Here is a 19,765-nt window from a genome sequence, read left to right on the forward strand (position 1 = left end):
TCCAGCTATACTCAGACACTACAGGAGTTATCGAGTTGGCGCAGGTAGGTCGTTTAGGTTCATCCGAGGCACTAGAGGAAGAGCTCGGAATTCCAAAGAACAACTTTTTTTCAGGTACTAGGCTTTTTGCCTCATATATTAGAAGGCTCAAAGCATCTTTCAAGTCAATTACAAACTTTTTTTCAAATTCTACAATGGTGCCACCCACTGAGAATGCGTGTCCCACCTTCTATAATGTCCAAGGGAACATCAGGAATCGCGGCGACTTCAGTGTAACTATTGTCCTTGAACAAAATTGTCATTTCTGTTCATCTCATTTTGTATCTCTTTCAGTTACCTTCCACAGTGTAGTGTAGCAGTTCTTTCTATGTATGTTCCAAGTTTCATCGACCTATGTTACTTGGCACCAAATACCATGCGAAAGTTACTTTGGTCCTTCCGTTTTGCACATCAGGCTATATACGAAGCCCTAAATCTGAAAAAGGACATTCTTGCTGCTAAAGTCTTAGTAAAAGACCTGCAGCAACGAAGAATAATTTTATCTTCAAAGCATCTTAAAATCTCTAAACTTTCCAAAGCTTCCTCTTGTATTTCATGAGTAGCAATCTGCCAACAGGAGCTTTTTTCAAGGTCTTTGTATTCACGTCCCATAAGTCTTATCACAGGTGTATCACATTTATGAAACTAATAACTCTCTGACTGTACTGGTGAACCTCAACAAAAAAACACAAAAATCTGTTATTTCTAGATGCTTTAATAAAGTCCTTGAGCCCTTCCACCAAAGTGTTGCAAACGCCTTGTACCAAGAGGCATGTCTGTGATAACTCGACGTGAAAGACAATATTCAGTATACATCACCACTAGCCAAAATCTGGAGGGTGATCACCAGTCTGTTTGTAGTGGTATTTGGGACTAGTATCGTTTGTCTGACAAATTGCTTTTAAACGACAAATTCAAAATCCAGTTTGAGGGTTCTAGAAAAAGTTGTGTGTGTATAGCACCGAGTATCACATCACAAAGATTCAGAATCAAAGATTCCATGAAACCTGACGTCTCTTTTCTCACTAACTTTTTTACTTGTGCAGTTCAAGGGCAAGACAGCTGCACTCACTTTATTAGGTCTCTTTCGCCCATAACGTCGCTTGTGTGGTTCTGTTTTGGGAATGTACTGCTGCAAACGCTTCTGGGCAACAACTGCTGCCAATGTTGCCATACATATGCCTGCAATTGTGTGGGCACGATGTTGTCAGGATGTATTGTCGGCAACTAGGCTTTTCTCTGTGACTTTGCCCACATATGTGTTCAATGCAGTATTCCACAAGCCCCCTCTGTCTCCACCTCTTCCTCTGTCACTCCATCCACCCTTCACCTCTTCTTCTCTCTTCACCTCCTTCTCCCTGTCTATCTCCTCCTCCCCCTATCTGATCATCCCTTCCTCCTGTCCTTCTAGTCATCCCTCTTCACCCCTCTCTCCATATCATCCTCTTTGTGACTGTCTCCTCCCCCCTCTCTGTATACCTCCTCCCCCCTCTCTCCCCTTTCTCTGGCAATCTCCTCTGCCCCCTCTCTGTAGTGTCCACCTCCCCCTCCTCTCTCCCTTTCTCGCTATCTGTTCCATCCACACTGATACCACTCCAACACAACACAGCTGTCATGCAGAGCAGCCAACATGTCAGGTGGTGGAAAGCCATTTCTTTCCCCTGGTGTATAGACTGCCATTCAAAGCAGGTCGATAAGGCAGACGGATACTGCACCAACACAGTATGCCTGCCATGCAAGGCAGCCTACATGTTGGGTTCTGGAAAACCATTTCTTACCCCCGGCATGTAGGCCACCCTGCAAAGCAGGTCAGTCAGGTAGTCAATACTCTTCCTACACCTTTCATGCAGGACAGCATATAAGCCAGAGGTTAGAAATATTTTTGCCCTGTCTCAAGTTCTATTGAAACTAGGAGGTTAAAACCCCACAGTGTTAATACTTTGAAACTTGCTGTTTCTGTGCCAAATTTGCCTGAAATCGTTCAGGAGGGTTTGGGAGGAGGTCCTGGACATATGCATACACATACACTCTGCTTTATGTATATATGACAGATGTATGCAATCTTTGCAGCCCTTCGTACATTAAGGGAAGTTCAGCCAAGGATTCACATGAGCTAACACTTTAAGCTTTTCTGCCCTTGCTAGGAAACAGGCACTGGCTAGCCATTGCAACAGTGCCCAGTGGCATAAAGATCAGATGCTTGCTGTTGCTCCTGTATTTTTTCTTGCTACTACAGGTAAGGAGCAGCTATTGTTAGGATCGAAATTACATGAGGTTTGAGAAAGTAAGTTACACATGTCGTCCTACATTAAGACCATAGTGCAACAAGAGTGGCGCATTGTCAGAAGGGAGAACATGTTCCAGGTTTCCTGTTGACACAGTTCTGATGTAGTACGGATAACAGGTGCGTCACGCTGTGCGAGTGAAATGGCGCGGCAACTGGAAACGTACTCGCGAAGTTGAATTACGCCATACTGTACAATTCTTGTGGGAAAAAAGTCTAAATTACACACCCAGAAACAACGGATCTAACTTTGCTGGATATCGAATCCAACTGAGCTCGGATAAAAGATATGGGTACATAATTTCATGCTGCTTCACACTCTTCGTGTCGAGGTAAGCCAGGACAGCGAGGTTAACTTGCGACATTGTGTTATCTTGTTGAAAGATTATACCACGAAAGCCTCGCTCCCAGATCAGGGTACGTGGCCAGAACGTGTAGGTAAATTCACGCGTTGTCGTTGGGCGGACGACTGTCTGTGCAGCTCCCTCTGCTGCTGCGTCGAGTGACACTTCAACAGTGGCCGCCCTGACAGTTTCTGGTGCTACAGACAGGCGCTAGTCGTGCAGGATCGCTGAGACACTGCATAGCGCTGAGCAGGGTCCAGCTGATTCGTATTCTCGTGACAGTCGCGGGATGCCTACTTACGCAAGCAGCAGAATCACAGAGTGATAAACAGGAGTCTCGAAAGGCCACGATCCTGCCGCTGCAGCATTCGGACACGGCTGCTAGATGTTTCACTTTCTTATAAAACGCGTAGAGGACGTTCTCACAAACAAACTATATTCAAATGCGATTTCAGTGAGAAATCCTCCTTTCTTATGTACATATATCGTTATTCGCACCTGCTGTGTAAGGTCATACGGAAAATAATAATCACTTGCACATCCAAGCATGTATTGGACTTCATGCTAGTTTGATGCTGATTGCACGCCTTCTTCGTGGTGTTACAGTTTTAGTAAACAGCACTATATTTACATTGAAGAGCCAAAGAAACTGGTACACCTGCCTAATATCGTGTAGGGCCCTCGCGAGCATGCAGGAGTGCCGCAGCACGACGTAATATGGAATCGACTAACGTCTGAAGTAGTGTTGGAGGCAAATGACACCGTGAATCCTGCAAGGTTTATCGATAAATCTATAAGAGAACGAGAAGGTGGAGATCTCTTCTGAACAGCACGTTGCAGGGCTTCCCAGATACGAATAATGTTTATGTGTGGAGGGTTTGGTGGCCAGCGGAAGTGTTTAAACTCAGAAGAGTGTTCCTGGAGCCACTCAGTAGCAATTCTGGACGTGTGGTGATCAGTATTGTCCTGCTGGGATTGCCCAAGTCCTTCGGAATGTACAATGGACATAAATGGATGCAACTGATCAGACAGGATGCCTACGTACGTGTCACTTGTCAGAGTCGTATCTAGACGTATCAGGGGTTTCACATCACTCCAGCTGCACATGACCGACATCACTACAGCCTTCACCAGCTTGAACAGTCCCCTGCTGACATGAAGGGTCCATGGGTTCATGAAGTTCTCTCCATACCAATACACGTCCATCCTCTCGATATACGAGGGCAGTTCAATAAGTAATGCAACACATTTTTTTTCTCGGCCAATTTTGGTTGAAGAAACCGGAAATTTCTTGTGGAATATTTTCAAACATTCCCGCTTCGTCTCGTATAGTTTCATTGACTTCCGACAGGTGGCAGCGCTGTACGGAGCTGTTAAAATGGCGTCTGTAACGGATGTGCGTTGCAAACAACGGGCAGTGATCGAGTTTCTTTTGGCGGAAAACCAGGGCATCTCAGATATTCATAGGCGCTTGCAGAATGTCTACGGTGATCTGGCAGTGGACAAAAGCACGGTGAGTCGTTGGGCAAAGCGTGTGTCATCATCGCCGCAAGGTCAAGCAAGACTGTCTGATCTCCCGCGTGCGGGCCGGCCGTGCACAGCTGTGACTCCTGCAATGGCGGAGCGTGCGAACACACTCGTTCGAGATGATCGACGGATCACGATCAAACAACTCAGTGTTCAACTTGACATCTCTGTTGGTAGTGCTGTCACACTTGTTCACCAGTTGGGATATTCAAAGGTTTGTTCCCGCTGGGTCCCTCGTTGTCTAACCGAACACCATAAAGAGCAAAGGAGAACCATCTGTGCGGAATTGCTTGCTCGTCATGTGGCTGATGGTGACAATTTCTTGTCAAAGATTGTTACAGGCGATGAAACATGGGTTCATCACTTCGAACCTGAAACAAAACGGCAATCAATGGAATGGCGCCACACCCACTCCCCTACCAAGAAAAAGTTTAAAGCCATACCCTCAGCCGGTAAAGTCATGGTTACAGTCTTCTGGGACGCTGAAGGGGTTATTCTGTTCAATGTCCTTCCCCATGGTCAAACGATCAACTCTGAAGTGTATTGTGCTACTCTTCAGAAATTGAAGAAACGACTTCAGCGTGTTCGTAGGCACAAAAATCAGAACGAACTTCTCCTTCTTCATGACAACGCAAGACCTCACACAAGTCTTCGCACCCGAGAGGAGCTCACAAAACTTCAGTGGACTGTTCTTCCTCATGCACCCTACAGCCCCGATCTCGCACCGTCGGATTTCCACATGTTTGGCCCAATGAAGGACGCAATCCGTGGGACGCACTACGCGGATGATGAAGAAGTTATTGATGCAGTACTACGTTGGCTCCGACATCGACCAGTGGAATGGTACCGTGCAGGCATACAGGCCTTCATTTCAAGGTGGCGTAAGGCCATAGCATTGAATGGATATTACGTTGAAAAATAGTGTTGTGTAGCTAAGAGATTGGGGAATAACCTGGTGTATTTCAATGCTGAATAAAACAACCCCTGTTTCAGAAAAAAAATGTGTTGCATTACTTATTGAACTGCCCTCGTAATTCGAAACGAGACATGCTTCTAGTCATCAACAGTCCAATGTTGGTGTTGACGGGCCCAGGCGACGCATAAATCTTTGTGCCATGCAGTCATTGTTTCGTTAAATGGTTCGTACGCTGACACTTGTTGATGGCCCAGTACCGAAATCAGCGGCAATTTGCGGAAGGGTTGCACTTCTGTCACGATGAACTATTGTCGTCAGTCGTCGTTGGTCCCATTCTTGCAAGATCTTTTTCCGGCCGCAGTGATGTCGGAGATTTGATGTTTTACGGAATTCCTGATATTTGTGGTGTGCTCATGAAATAGTCGTACGGGAAAATCCCCACTTCATCGCTACCTCGGAGATGGTATGTCCCATCGCTCGTGCACCGACTATAATACCACGTTCAAACTCACTTAAATCTTGATAACCTGCCACTGTATCAGCAGTAACCGATCTAACGATTGCGCCAGACGCTTGTCGTCTTATATAGGCGTTGCCGACGGCAGCGTCATATTCTACCAGCTTACATATCTCTGTATTTGAACAGGCATGCCCATACCAGTTTCTTTGGCGCTTCAGTGTATGTCCGCCTCCGTTGTTGAGGCGTCCCCGTATCTGACTGCCATGCGGGTGACGCAGCTTCAGTTTCTGGTACTACCAGGGGTTTCTCCGTGGTAGGAGGACTGGAACAGGATGCACTCAGCCTCGTGATGCTAAATGAGAAGCCTCTTGGATGAGAAGTAGTGGCTCCAAGATCTGGAAAATCCACAACGGTCAGGAGAGCGGCGTGCTGACCAGACTCCCACCCACAACACTTCCGAATGACGCTATAATTATGGCAGAGGACGACACGTCGGTCTGTCTTCATCGCACGGTCCTCTGATGGCGCAGCTGAGTCCTTCTCAACATTATATTCGGCCGGAAAAAGAATTATAACACATGGGAAGATGTCGATTTTGATTCGGTGACAGCGTGTGCCATCTGGGAGATAGTAGATGTACAGATAATGGTTTCAACATCGTACGCCAACAGATAGTGTGGTGGCACAGCTATCAGAGCGCCATCTGTGTCTCCCCTTTAGTTGGGAATGAGGGAATGTTCACAGCCAGAAGAGGATGTAGATGAGGATGAGATGGAAAATATGGTACTGCGTGAAGAATTAAACAGCACTGAAAGACCTAAGTAAAAACAAGGCCGCGGGAGTAGATAACATTCCATTAGAACTACCGATAGCCCTGGGAGAGCCACCACCTGGTGATCAAGATGTACGAGACAGATGAAATACCCTCAGATTTCAAGAAGAATACAATAATTCCAATCCCAAAAAAACGCAAGCGTTGACAGGTGTGAAAATTACCGAACCATCAGTTTAATAAGTCATGGCTGCAAAATATTGACACGTTTTCTTTACGGACGAATGGACAAACTGGTAGAAGCCGACCTTGGGGAAGATCAGTTTCGATTCCGTAGAAATGTTGGAACACGCTAGGCAATGCTGACCCTACGACTCATCTTACAAAATAGATTAAGGAAAGGCAAACCTAGTTTCTAGCATTTGTAGAATTAAAGAAAACTTTTGACAATGTTGACTAGAATACTGTCTTTCAAGTTCTGAAGGGAGCGAAAGGCTATTTACAATTTGTTCAAAAACCAGATTGCAGTTTTAAGAGTCGAGGGGCATGAAAGGGAAGAAGTGATTGGGAAGGGAGTGAGACAGGGTTGTCGTGTATCCCCGATGTTATTCATCTGTATATTGACCAAGCAGTAAAGGAAACAAAAGAAAAATTCGGAGTTGGTATTAAAATCCATGGAGAAGAAATAAAAACTCTGAGGTTCGCCGATGACATTGTAATTCTGTCAGAGACAGCAAAGAACTTGGAAGAGCAGTTGAACGGAATGAACGGTGTCTTGAAAGGAGGATATAAGATGAACATCAACAAAAGCAAAACGAGGACAATGGAATGTAGTCGAATTAAGTCGGGTGATGCCGAGGGAATTAGATTAGGAAATGAGATGCTTAAAGTAGTAAAGGAGTTTTCCTATTTGGGGAGCAAAATAACTGATGATGGTTGAAGTAGAGAGGATATAAAATGTAGACTGGCAATGGCAAGGAAAACTTTTCTGAAGAAGAAAAATTTGTTAACATCGAGTATAGATTTAAGTGTCAGGCAGTCTCTTCTGAAAGTATTTGTATGTAGTGTAGCCATGTATGGACGTGAAACATGGAGGGAAGCGTGGAGGGTAAAAATCGTAGAGGGAGACCAAGCGACGAATACACTAAGTATATTCAGAAGGTTGTAGGTTGCAATAGTTACTCGGAGATGAAGAAGCTTGCACTGGAAGGAGTAGGATGGAGAGCTGCATCATACTAGTCCCTGGACTTAAGACCACAACAACAACAGCAGGCAAGAAAATATTATTATCCAGTACCAACATTCGCCGTTTTCTATTTACGTGAGCTACCATTCCAACCCCCTCTCCCCCCCCCCCCCTCGTCCCCGTCCCTCCCTGCCGCCATACCTCTAGAGATGAAACGCCTTCGACACTGTTAATAATTATCCTGGAAATCCCGGGAACTATGGATTCGACACTAATACAAAATAATTCATTCTCGGTTATTACCCCAATTGTAATTGTCTCTTCTGAGGACTTTCATCTCACAGTTTACCTCTATCAATGTTTGAAAATGTGAAATACACTCCTGGAAATTGAAATAAGAACACCGTGAATTCATTGTCCCAGGAAGGGGAAACTTTATTGACACATTCCTGGGGTCAGATACATCACATGATCACACTGACAGAACCACAGACACATAGACACAGGCAACAGAGCATGCACAATGTCGGCACTAGTACAGTGTATATCCACCTTTCGCAGCAATGCAGGCTGCTATTCTCCCATGGAGACGATCGTAGAGATGCTGGATGTAGTCCTGTGGAACGGCTTGCCATGCCATTTCCACCTGGCGCCTCAGTTGGACCAGCGTTCGTGCCGGACGTGCAGACCGCGTGAGACGACGCTTCATCCAGTCCCAAACATGCTCAATGGGGGACAGATCCGGAGATCTTGCTGGCCAGGGTAGTTGACTTACACCTTCTAGAGCACGTTGGGTGGCACGGGATACATGCGGACGTGCATTGTCCTGTTGGAACAGCAAGTTCCCTTGCCGGTCTAGGAATGGTGGAACAATGGGTTCGATGACGGTTTGGATGTACCGTGCACTATTCAGTGTCCCCTCGACGATCACCAGTGGTGTACGGCCAGTGTAGGAGATCGCTCCCCACACCATGATGCCGGGTGTTGGCCCTGTGTGCCTCGGTCGTATGCAGTCCTGATTGTGGCGCTCACCTGCACGGCGCCAAACACGCATACGACCATCATTGGCACCAAGGCAGAAGCGACTCTCATCGCTGAAGACGACACGTCTCCATTCGTCCCTCCATTCACGCCTGTCGCGACACCACTGGAGGCGGGCTGCACGATGTTGGGGCGTGAGCGGAAGACGGCCTAACGGTGTGCGGGACCGTAGCCCAGCTTCATCGAGACGGTTGCGAATGGTCCTCGCCGATACCCCAGGAGAAACAGTGTCCCTAATTTGCTGGGAAGTGGCGGTGCGGTCCCCTACGGCACTGCGTAGGATCCTACGGTCTTGGCGTGCATCCGTGCGTCGCTGCGGTCCGGTCCCAGGTCGACGGGCACGTGCACCTTCCGCCGACCACTGGCGACAACATCGATTTACTGTGGAGACCTCACGCCCCACGTGTTGAGCAATTCGGCGGTACGTCCACCCGGCCTCCCGCATGCCCACTATACGCCCTCGCTCAAAGTCCGTCAACTGCACATACGGTTCACGTCCACGCTGTCGCGGCATGCTACCAGTGTTAAAGACTGCGATGGAGCTCCGTATGCCACGGCAAACTGGCTGACACTGACGGCGGCGGTGCACAATGCTGCGCAGCTAGCGCCATTCGACGGCCAACACCGCGGTTCCTGGTGTGTCCGCTGTGCCGTGCGTGTGATCATTGCTTGTACAGCCCTCTCGCAGTGTCCGGAGGAAGTATGGTGGGTCTGACACACCGGTGTCAATGTGTTCTTTTTTCCATTTCCAGGAGTGTATTTACGTCCAGATCCACTGCCGTTGGGAGTATACCCCAAACTGTGTGAGGACCGCTCAAATCGGTTGTCTTTAATTTCCCTATTCGGAGATCGCGTGGTGAAGAGACGTTATGATATGAAGTTATATAGGCAGCCCAGAGGGCAACCACTGTCTGGACAAGGTAGATTTTCCATGTTAACAGAAATTGGTGTTCGGGACGTAAGTAAATACCCTAAAAAGGTAACTCACAGTGGCCACATAATACCGCCGCCTACGGCTACTCGTAACTAACCCGTATCACCATGTAGATGCCCGGTGATGTCTGCAAGCTGTCATTTGTTACGCAGGAATTTATTATTAACGCCAAATTACGGTCCTACAGAATAATGACACTGTAGTTTTATTTTGTGACCAGGTGAGATACATCCCAAAGGTGTACTACCGGATTCAGATCAGGACTCTGTGCAGGCCAGTCAATTACAGGGATGTTATTGTCGTGTAACCACTCCGCCACAGGCCGTGCATTATGAACAGGTGCTCGATCGCGCTGAAAGATGCTGTCGCCATCCCCAAATTGCTCGTCAACAATGGTAAGCAATAAGGTGCTTAAAACATCAACGTAGGCCTTCGTTGTGATAGTGCCACGCAAAACAACAAGGGGTGCAAGCCCCTCCATGGAAAACACCACACCGTAACATCAGCGCCTCCGAATTTTCAAATGGTTCAAATGGCTCTGAGCACTATGGGACTTAACATCTATGGTCATCAGTCCCCTAGAACTTAGAAAAATGGTTCAAATGGCTCTGAGCACTATGGGACTTAACATCTGTGGTCATCAGTCCCCTAGAACTTAGAACTACTTAAACCTAACTAACCTAAGGACAGCACACAACACCCAGCCATCACGAGGCAGAGAAAATCCCTGACCCCGCCGGGAATCGAACCCGGGAACCCGGGCGTGGGAAAAAAAATGGCTCTGAGCACTATGGGACTCAACTGCTGAGGTCATTAGTCCCCTAGAACTTAGAACTAGTTAAACCTAACTAACCTAAGGACATCACAAACATCCATGCCCGAGGCAGGATTCGAACCTGCGACCGTAGCGGTCTTGCGGTTCCAGACTGCAGCGCCTTTAACCGCACGGCCACTTCGGCCGGCGGGCGTGGGTTAGCGAGAACGCTACCGCACGACCACGAGATGCGGGCTCCGAATTTTACTGTTGGCACTACACACGCTGGCAGATGACGTTCACCGGGCATTCGCCACACCCACACCCTGCCGTCGGATCGTCACATTGTGTACCGTGAATCGTCACTCGACACAACGTTTTTCCACTGTTCAATCTCCCAGTGTTTACACTCCTTACACCGAGCGAGGCGTCGTTTGGTATTTACCGGTGTGATTAGTGGCTTATGAGCAGCCGCTCGACCATCAAATCCAAGTTTTGTCACCTCCCGCGTAACTGTCATAGTTCTTGTAGTGGATCCTGCTGCAGTTTGGAATTCCTGTGTGATGGTCTGGATAGACGTCTGCCTATTACTCATTACTCTTCAACTGTTGTTGGTCTCTGTCAGTCAACGGACGAGGTCGGCCTGTACGCTTTTGTGCTGTATGTGTCCCTTCACGTTTCCACTTCACTACCACAACGGAAACAGTGGACCTAGATATGTTTAGGAGTGTGAAAATCTCGCATACAGACGTATGACAGAACTGACACCCAATCACCTGACCACGTTCGAAGTCCGTGAGTTCCGCGGAGCGCCCCATTCTGCTCTCTCACGATGTCTAATGACTACTGAGGTCGCTGATACGGAGTACCTGGCAGAAGGTGGGTGTCCGGATACTTTTGATCACATAGTGTATGAAATGAATGTTAGAGTTACCATAAGTCATTATAAATCCTCACACAAAACGAGTGCAGTAGCTGCACTGAAGTATAGCGTGAACATGTTTAATAACATCCTATGCAGTGACAGATTACGACAAGAACATGAAACAGTTACAATTGACTAAGGTTGGCACACATTCAAGACAAGGACCCGATAGGTAGGTTACTGTATTATTAGCACACTGATCTTTTTCGGCGATCTGACGATTGCCAAAATTTGAGTTCGTAAAAGTATGCATGCCAGACCGCCCGGCTAGCCGCGCGGTCTATAGCGCTGCTTCCCGAGCGGGAAGGCGTGCCGGTCCCCGGCACCAATACGCCTGGCGGTTTAGTGTCGAGGTCCGGTGTGCCGACCAGCCTGTGGATGGTTTTTAATGCGGTTTTCCATCTGCTTCGGCGAATACAGCCTGGTTCCCCTTATTCCACTCAGTTACACTATGTTGGCGATTACTGCACAAAAGCTATCTCCACCTTACGCGTACACCGTAATTACTCTACCACGCAAAAATTGGGGTTATTGTCGTATGGAACGAGACGTTCCCGGGAGTTCCACTAGGGGCCGAACCGCACAATAGCCCTGGGTTTGGTGTGGGGCGCCGGTGGTGTGGGTGGACTGCTGTAGCCTAATCGGGCGTTGTGTACCACTGAGGATTACGGCGGGGACGAATCCTCTCCGTTGTTTCTAGGTCCCCAGTTCAATACATATATACATGCATGTAAGAAGGGCGTCTTCCTCCTACACATTAACACTAATATTCACTGAGTACATTGCGACCTGTTCGCGCCGAAGCCGATTGCAGATCTTAACCATTTTTATTATTATTATTTTTTTTTTAACAGCGTCGTTATGTTGTCCGCCAGTGCTGCTGTCGGCGGCCACTTTGTCAGAAACGATGCCTATGAATCCCGAAACGCTACCTAATGCAAATTTTACATCATGCTCCAGTGAAATGCAAAGTGAAATGACTACTTCTCACACTAAATTCTGCGAGCAGAATTCGATGTGATTCTCACTAGCAGCGGGCGAAGTGTCATTAGTTCCTCCTGTCTTCCCTTGTAACATTCATCCTCTCGTCGAGAGCCAATCCTAGCCTCCGAAGAGCAGTCATCTGATCACAAGATGCAATTCTCATAGAGCGGTCTTCCACTCCTCAACAATTTTCCAAAACTATTACGTCAGAGCAAGATGACCAATGAAATTTCCACATTTTCGCGCCCAGAGGCCTGCAGCTAAAATAATGAATGTGTTTTGCCTCTGTCGAGGCCTCAAAGGAGCGGGTTAAATTGTTGTTTCCTATGAACTTCCAAAGATTCCTATCTGCTTTGTATACAAAACGCGTTCAAAAAGTTTTGCACAGTCGTCTCTTTTTTTTATTTTTTGCTGGAGGAAAAAGAAATTTTTTGTGAACATACTTGGAACATTTAGCTATACTTTGAGCCTACTTAATGTAGTCTCCATCAGCTGTGACGCATCTGGTCCAACGTTCTTTCCATGGTGTAAATCCATTTGGCAAAATTCTGGGGACTGACTTTTACACCATCGCTTGACGCAGGAAATAGGGTATTTCTCGCTATCAAACGTTTTACCGCGCAGGTGGGCCTTCAGACGACCAAAGAGGTAAAAATCAGACGGAGCCAAGTCCGGGCTGTAGGGAGGATGAGGAACAATTTTCCAACCCATTTTCCTGATTTTCTCCTGCGTCATAAGGGCTGTATGGGGTTTGGCATTGTCATGGTCTAGTCTGATGAGCTGACCCTGAAGCTGTGGTCTGCGGGTCTTGATGGCACGTCGCAGCTTGTCCAATGACAATCAGTTCTGGTCCCCGTTAATTGTGGAGCCAGGTTCAAAAAGCCAGTGAAAATGACACCACACTGATCCCACAAGAAGGATGCCATCACCTTTCGGCCTGCTGTTCGTGAAACACACCGTCTTTAAACCTCTGCAACCACCACTGGATACTGCTGCGACTCACTGTCTCATCCCCATAAACAGGGAGCAACTTCCTGTGAATCGATGTGGCAGAGTCATCGCCGGTCTTGAACTCCATCACCGACCGTTGTCGCAAACTGACATCTACTTCACAGTCCATTATGGCTCACCTGTAAATCAAAGAAAATACTTTTACATACCAACTTATAGCTAAATGTTCCAAGTGTGTTCGAAAAAATTCATTCTCCTCCTGCAAAAAATAAAAAAAATTAGAAACTGTGCAAAACTTTTTGAACGCCCATTGTACATAAGGGCGCACTTACAGGTACACTACTGGCCATTAAAATTGCTGCACCACGAAGATGACGTGCTACATACGCGAAATTTAACCGACAGGAAGAAGATGCTGTGATACGCAAATGATTAGCTTTTCAGAGCATTCACACAAGGTTGGCGCCTGTGGCGACACATACCACGTGCTGACATGAGGAAAGTTTCCAACCGATTTCTCACACACAGACAGCAGTTGACCGGCGGTGCCTGGTGAAACGTTGTTGTGATGCCTCGTGTAAGGAGGAGAAATGCGTACCATCACGTTTCCGACTTTGATAAAGGTCGGATTGTAGCCTATCGCGACTGCGGTTTATCGTATCGCGACATTGTCGCTCGCGTTGATCGTGACCCAATGACTGTTAGCAGAATATGGAATCGCTGGGTTCAGGAGGGTAATACGGAAGGCCGTGCTGGATCACAACGGCCTCGTATTACTAGCAGTCTAGATGACAGGCATCTCATCCGCATGGCCGTAACGGATTCTGCAGCCACGTCTCGATCCCTGAGTCAACAGATGAACGTTTGCAAGACAACAACCATTTGCACGAACACGTCTACGACGTTTGCAGCAGCATTATCAGCTCGGAGACCACGGTTGCGGTTACCCTTGACACTGCATCACAGACAGGAGCGCCTGCGATGGTGTACTCAACGACGAAACTGGGTGCACAAATGGCAAAACGTCATTTTTTCGGATGAATCCAGGTCGCATCAGTGTTTGGCGACATCGCCGTGAACGCACATTGGAAGCTTGTATTCGTCATCGCCATACTGCCGTATCACCCGGCGTGATGGTATTGGGTGCCATTGGAAACCCGTCTCGGTCACCTCTTGTTCGCATTGACGGCACTTTGAACAGTGGAAGTTACATTTCAGATGTTTTACGACCCGTGGCTCTACCCTCCATTCGATCCCTGCAAAACCCTACATTTCAGCAGGATAATTCACGACCGCATGTTGCAGGTCCTGTACGGGCTTTTCTGGTTACAGAAAATGTTCGACTGCTGCCCTGGCCAGCACATTCTCCAGATCTATCACCAATTGAAAACGTCTGGTCAATGGTGGCCGAGCAACTGGCTCGTCACAATACGCCAGTCACTACTCTTGATGAACTGTGGTATCGTGTTGAAGCTGCATGGGCAGCTGTACCTGTACACTTCATCCAGGCTCTGTTTGACTCAATGCCCAGGCGTATCAAGGCCGTTATTACGGCCAGAGGTTGTTGTTCTGGGTCCTGATTTCTCAGGATCTATGCACCCATATTGCGTGAAAATGTAATCACATGTCAGTTCTAGTATAATATATCATCTGCATTTCTTCTTGGTGTAGCAATTTTAATGGCCAGTAGTGTATTTTTGGGACTAGACAATCGTAATCTCACACTTATAGAACCCACACCCCTTGGCTGTCTGGTTGTGCCAAGGGCACAGAGCCATAAATAGCTGCAGCTTACGCAGAGCCTGCGTGTCCATCGGTATATTTCTCTCCTGTCGGCAGACTGGCGCCGTCTTCTCTGCAGTCTCCGCCCACGGCTCAATGTTGCCCGCCTTTCGGGGCCTTTACTGTGCTTTTACAACGCCCACACTGCAGAAAACCACTGTAGGAACGTGGGGGCGGGGGTCATCTCGTGCAGAACTCCAACGACGGCGTTACCTGCTGTCTGCATTGGGTCGGGTCGGGTCGTGACGGGCGTCCGCTTGCCCTGTCCACTGCACTCAACAGCCTTCGCCGAACGCTGTCATACATGGCTTTGACGTCACCTTTTACAACCTCCGTTAAGTTAATGGCACTCTTCGGCCCGCTTTGATCTGCTGTCTGTCTGTGAGACTGCGAAACTGCCAGCACAGACGAACATAACTCTCAAGAAATAAAACGCGTACAAGTACTTCGTGCAATGGCTATCGAATAATCTTTAGTAAAAATAAAATAAAGCAAATTAGCTACACTACTGGGCATTAAAACTGCTACACCAAGAAGAAATGCAGATGATAAACGGGTATTCATTGGACAAATATATTATACTAGAACTGACATGTGATTACATTTTCACGCAATATGGGTGCATAGATCCTGAGAAATCAGTACCCAGAACAACCACCTCTGACCGTAATAACGCCATTGATAAGCCTGGGAATTGAGTCAAACAGAGCTTGGATGGCGTGACAAGTACAGCTGCACATGCAGCTTCAACACGATACCACAGTTCATCAAGAGTAGTGACTGCCGAATTCTGACGAGCCACTTGCTCGGCCACCATTGACCAGACGTTTTCAAATGGTGAGAGATCTGGAGAATGCACTGGCCAGGGCAGCAGTCGAACATATTCTGTATCCAGAAAGGCCCGTACAGGACCTGCCACATGGGGTCGTGCATTATCCTGTTGAAATGTAGGGTTTCGCAGTGATCGAATGAAGGGTAGAGCCACGGGTCGTAGCACATCTGAAATGTAATGTCCGCTGTTCAAAGTGCCGTCAATGCGAACAAGAGGTGACCGAGATGTGTAGCCAATGGCACCCCATACCATCACGCCGGGTGACACGCCAGTATGGCGATTACGAATACACGCTTCCAATGTGCGTTTACCGCGATGTCGCCAAACACTGATGCGACCATGATGATGCTGTAAACAGAACCTGGATTCATCCGAAGAAATAACGTTTTGCCATTCGTGTACACAGGTTCGTCGTTGAGTACACCATCGCAGGCGCTCCTGTCCTGTGATGAAGCGTCAAGGGTAACCGCAGCCATGGTCTCCGAGCTGATAGTCCATGCTGCTGCAAACGTCGTCTAACTGTTCGTGCAGATGGTTGTTATCTTGCAAACGTCCCCACCTGTTGACTCAGGGATCAAGACGTGGCTGCACGGTCCGTTACAGCCATGCCGATAAGATGCATGTCATCTCGACTGCTAGTGATAGGAAGCCGTTGGGATGCAGCACGGCGTTCCATATTCCCCTCCTGAAGCCACCGATTCCATATTCTGCTAACAGTCATTGGATCTCGACCAACGCGAGCAGCAATGTCGCGATACGATAAACCGCAATCGCGAGAGGCTACAATCCGACCTTTATCAAAGTCGGAAACGTGATGGTACGCATTTCTCCTCCTTACACGATACATCACAACAACGTTTCACCAGGCAACGCCGGTCAACTGCTGTTTGTGTATGAGAAATCGGTTGGAAACTTTCCTCATGTCAGCACGTTGTAGGTGTCGCCACCGGCGCCAATCTTGTGTGAATGCTCTCAAAAGCTAATCATTTGCATATCACGGCATCTTCTTCCTGTCGGTTAAATTTCGCGTCTGTAGCACGTTATCTTTGAGGTGTAGCAATTTTAATGGCCAGTAGTGTAAATTTATTCGTGGCAGAAATTTGGAAAACAGAAAAAATCCCAGAGGAATGGAAAGTTGTCTTGATTCATCCAATTTTGTCTTGATTCATCCACTCCACAAAAAAGGCGATAAATAGGATCTAAACAACTTGGGAGGAATTTATTTTGTGCCAGTAGTGTACAAAGTATTTTCCCAGATTATGTTAATCAGAATAAGAACAACATTAGACAGTCATTTAGGCGAATATCAAGGTGGTTTCAGAAAGTGAAGGTCATGTTCAGAACAAATATTTAATCCTAAGTCACTAATTCGCTGTAGATAACCTAATTCAAATTACTTTGTAGTTATGTTCGTGGATTTCAAAAAGGCTTTTGATTCTGTTGACAGAGAAACAGAGAACAAAATAATTCGAGAATGTGGCGTAAACTCTAAACTGGCACACCCAATTCGTGAAACACCTACAGATACAGTCTGTAAAGTAAAATTTATGGGAGAAATTTCACTGACTTTCAAAATAAAAACAGGTGTACGACAAGGTGACAGCCTATCCCCAATTCTTTGTAGTAGTGTGTTAGAGAAAACAGTGAGAATTTGGAACGAAAAGCTTATTGAACTCAACATTTCGCCGATAACGTTATGAAGAAGAAACAAAAAGATCGAAATCATCTGTCTTGCATTTACAAATGATTTTGCTATACTTTCCGAAAATGTGGCATTTGCAATAACACAAATAAATCTCCTGGAAGAAATAGCCAGCACAACTGGCTTAAGAATTTCTGCAGAAAGACAGTTTTTAGCAAACCTTAAGGACTTCCCAAAATTCTTGAAAACCATTGGCTAAATAGAAAGGTTAAAAAAAGCTATGGAAAATAATCCAAGAAAAACTAGGCAAGATAATTCAAGAAAATGCTTTGGCAAAGTCTGCAATAAAGGAAAGGTTGCATAAAATGGAAAGAACATATTGTATCACCAAAGACCTCTACAATAAAAGTGCCTATCCAAAAATGCAAAAATAAAGCAGTACAACACAGTAGTGAAACCAGAGTGCCTATTTGCAAGCGAATGTCTGGCATTAAACTATGATTTAGATAAATTAGAAATACTAGAAATTCGAACTATAAGGAAAATATTAGGACCACAAAACACAGCAGACTCTTGAAAATTACGAAGTATTGCTGAAATAAACCAAAATATATAAAATATTTCAAACGTAATGAGAAAAACAAGACTCATGTTTCTTGCACATTTACAAGGCTTGTCCAGAAAGTAAGTTCCGATTAGTCGCGAAATGGAAATTACATCGAAAATCAGAAATGTTTTATTTGCGACAGTTGGCTCCACCTTCCAGCTACTTCTCTACATAGTCACCACTCCAGCCAGGACATCTGTCGCACCATTATACCCACTTTCCAATTCCCTTGTCACAGAAGGCAGCCTCCTGTGCTTCACGCCAATTCTCTACGCTCATCTACAGCTTGTCGTCGGTGCGGAAATGTTGTCTTCATAGCCAGTAGTGAGCAGAGATGAAACACATAGGGAGCCAATTACCGGTTGTAGTGCGGGTGATCAAACACGTCCCATCGAAAACGCTGCAGGGTCATTTTCATTGCCCCTGGAGGTTGCGACTGAGAATTGTCACGAAGTAGGAACCGTATGACAGTTCTGTAATGTGGGCTGCATAACATCAGGCGAAATCTCTCACCAGAACCTCATACTTGGCGGGAGACACTATTTTCTACGCATCTTTATGTGCTCACCATGCCCTCAGAACCGGAAAGAGCGAAGGGATGAACCTACAGGGATACTAGACACTGTCGAAAACATATGTGCAAGGCTTTATTAGATTTTCACATTGGTTTCCATTTCTTGACCGTTTGGAACTTACTTTCCGAATATCCTTCGTATTTCGAATGCAATAATGAGAAAAAGGAAACTCATATTTTTTGGATAGTTATTTCGAATGCAAGACAGTAGATTAACTAATGACATTTTCAGATATTTGTTGGCTAAGACGTCCACAACAAGCTGAGTCAACGAAGTAAAAAGAATTTAGAAAGAAATCATATAAAAACAGAAGATATAAACAACAGAGCAGCCTTTCGGGAGGAAGTACTGAAAATGGAAAGATTCCAGGTAAGGGTAACTAAGAAGACTGGTTCAAAATGGTCTGAAGACAGAAAGAAGAACAGGTGAAAGCACACTGGAAGAAAAGAACAAAGAATGAAGAAAATGGCTCTGAGCACTACGGGACTTAACTTCTGAGGCCATCAGTCCCCTGGAACTACTTAAACTTAACTAACCTAAGGACATCACACACATCCATGACCGAAGCAGGATACGAACCTGCGACCGTAGTGGTCGCGCGGTTCCAGACTGAAGCGCCTAGAACCGCTCGGTCACTCCGGCCGGCAAAGAATGAAGAACTGAAATTGGAACGTGGTCCTCAGATGGTCTATTCGCAGTAAAAATAAAAAATAAATAAAAAAAGGAATACGCCGCAAATATCAATTACGTGAAAGTAGACGAAAGTGTCAGTTCGGTCGTCTTTCTTGAGGACAAAGATAGTTTAGATAGGAACTCATAGCCATAAACGCACCGTTTTCCCGTTACACGCAAAATACCACAACAAATGTTTCAAATCCCCTATTTTCGGCGCCTCTAATTAGAATATTATGTACCGATCTCTGATGTCCCATGTCCATTCAGCCATTCGGCCATTCGGCTGAGTTTGTGATCTGCCCAGAGGTGTTTGTACCTGCTGTTCGGCTTTTGGTCTCTTTCATGCTGCACTGCTGTACAGTAAAAGTTATACACCACAATACAGACTGCCAGCTACATGTACATTTCACTTTTAGTGTGTTGCTGTGGTGCAGCAGTGGTCCTTGGAGATGGGATACGAGGGGCGTTTGAAAAGTTCGTGCAAAGTCCGAGAGATGGCACCAACGGCGCGTATCGAGGTCATGTTTAGTTAGTA

General features: G+C 46.4%; 1 long non-coding RNA gene across 3 annotated transcripts in view; it reads right to left on the reverse strand.

Moving 5' to 3' along the window:
* LOC126210284 (uncharacterized) overlaps positions 1-19,765 on the reverse strand; it is a 215,729-nt gene that overhangs the window by 119,363 nt on the left and 76,601 nt on the right. For all 3 annotated transcript variants that reach the window (XR_007540637.1, XR_007540638.1, XR_007540639.1), the window contains exon 2: positions 13,096-13,296. This is a non-coding gene — a long non-coding RNA (uncharacterized LOC126210284). The remainder of the gene's footprint in view (positions 1-13,095; positions 13,297-19,765) is intronic.

Source organism: Schistocerca nitens, chromosome 10 (assembly GCF_023898315.1).
Source record: "Schistocerca nitens isolate TAMUIC-IGC-003100 chromosome 10, iqSchNite1.1, whole genome shotgun sequence".
Taxonomy (NCBI): Eukaryota; Metazoa; Arthropoda; class Insecta; order Orthoptera; family Acrididae; genus Schistocerca; species Schistocerca nitens.